Source organism: Myotis brandtii, unplaced genomic scaffold, assembly GCF_000412655.1.
Source record: "Myotis brandtii unplaced genomic scaffold, ASM41265v1 scaffold259, whole genome shotgun sequence".
NCBI lineage: Eukaryota > Metazoa > Chordata > Mammalia > Chiroptera > Vespertilionidae > Myotis > Myotis brandtii.
Genome location: NW_005359840.1, coordinates 494,990 through 496,793, shown reverse-complemented (window position 1 = coordinate 496,793; position 1,804 = coordinate 494,990). Strand labels below are relative to the sequence as shown.

Here is a 1,804-nt window from a genome sequence, read left to right as displayed (position 1 = left end):
GTCCAGGCTGTTGCTGCTTTTGCGCAGGATGGTGGGGGAGCTGGCGGCGGAAGTGCTAGTCCCCCACCGTCCTCTTCCTCCTCGTCTTCCTCCTCGTCCTCCTGCTCATCCTCCTCCTCCTCCTCCAGGCTCTGCAGGTGCTGCTGGCTGCCTGCCTGCTCCTGCGCACGCAGCTGCTGCAACTGGTTCTGGGCATTGTAAATGGAGTCCACCCAGCCCTGCACAGAGCCTGCCCGCTGTCCTGGAATGTGTAGGCCTCCACGGCGCTGTGGAATTCATTCAGGTAGATGAGGAGGAAGGAGCCAGGGTCTCGCAGCTCCCGGCACACGATCTCATCCACCAGCAGTGGTGGCCTGATGACCTTGGTCCTCTCAGCCTTCTTCACTACCTTGGTCACTAAGAGCAGGTCCGTGAAGAGGAAGCAGTACACATCCATCTTTCTGTCCTTTCCCCCCTTCATCCCCAGGCTGCCCTCCAACAGCAGCTGGCACGTCTCCTCCCGGGAGGCACCAGGGATGGGCGCGGTCAGGTCCAGGTGCAGAAATTCCTTCAGGAGCTTGTCCACCTCGTCTTTGCTACCCTCCACCACCTCGTAGGCGTCCATGCGGCTCACCACTGCCACCAGCTGCTGCCGCTCCTGTCGCTGCCACATGCACGCGTCCACGTGGTGGATGAAGCGCTCCACGGAGCTGATCATGGTGATGACGGCCTCCTTGGCACGCGGCTCGTCCGTCTTCCTCAGCACTGACTTGAGCAGCAGCGGGTACTTGATGAGCAGCTGGTGGGGCTTGGCGAGCATGTCGCTCAGCTTCAGCCGCTGGCACTGCTGGTGCTTCTCAGCCCACGTCACGTAGGCCAGGAAGAGGTTGTTGTCGAGCAGCAGGCTGCTCATATACTCCATGTAGCCCTCCTCCTCCATGCAGTGCCGGATATAGGGCTTGAAGAGGGAGCCGAACATCTTGAAGCCTTTGAGGAGGTCCCGGGCTGAAGCAGCACCCACGTGTGCCGCGCCTTCTCCACCATCAGCGCCATCACGCTGCCCCACAGCCCTGGGTGCAGACTCGTGATCTTGGGGATGTTGCTGAACAGGAGCGGGGCATGGAGGTGTCAGGACTCCTCCCCAGGGCGACCCTTCACCTGGGAGTCCCCGCCGCTCCATTCACCCCCTCAGCCAGAGGGGAGTGCCCTCGGTGGGTTCCCTGCTCTGGGCGCTGGGGAGGAGGAGGCAGCGGAGGGCAAGGCCCTGAAGCAGGAGGAGGCCGCGTAAGGCAGGCAAGGAGCCCAGGACTCATGGCGCCCCCGCTGCCACCCCGCGTCCCGCTGGGGCCTGCACCCAGGAGTGCCATGGCTGTGGCAGGGCCACCGACTGGGCTTGGAGGTGAGTCCTCCGCACACAGGCCCAGCGGCCTGCCTGGTGTAGGTGGCGGTTTCGGGTCACCTTGAGGGAGGCTCCTGCCTTTCTCTGCTCCTCTCCTGGTGGAGCGGTGGGACTCCAGTGCTGTGGTCAAAAGAGCCGCCTTCCAGCCCCCAGGCTGCTTCTCAGAGTCGGAAGTTGCGCCATTGGCCTCTGCCTAGGATGGGACCTATGCACCCCCAGGGTGCATAAACACACAGGGCTTCCATTAGGCTTCGCTCCGCCACTTGGAGCCTATGTATGCAAATTAACTGCCATCTTTGTTGGTGGTTAATTTGCATATCATGCTGATTAGCCAATGGGAGGCGTAGCGAAGGTACGGTCAATTACCCTTTTTGTCTATTATTAGATTAGATATAGGATGTCCCTATTTCCCCCCTTTTGCCCCCT

General features: G+C 61.4%; 1 protein-coding gene and 1 pseudogene across 3 annotated transcripts in view; both read right to left on the bottom strand.

The window, feature by feature from the left end:
• On the bottom strand, nucleotides 1-1,086 carry LOC102251415 (annotated as a pseudogene).
• The window catches only part of FAM133A (family with sequence similarity 133, member A), a 64,135-nt gene that overhangs the window by 49,111 nt on the left and 13,220 nt on the right, over nucleotides 1-1,804 (bottom strand). The gene's annotated exons all lie outside the window — the stretch shown is intronic.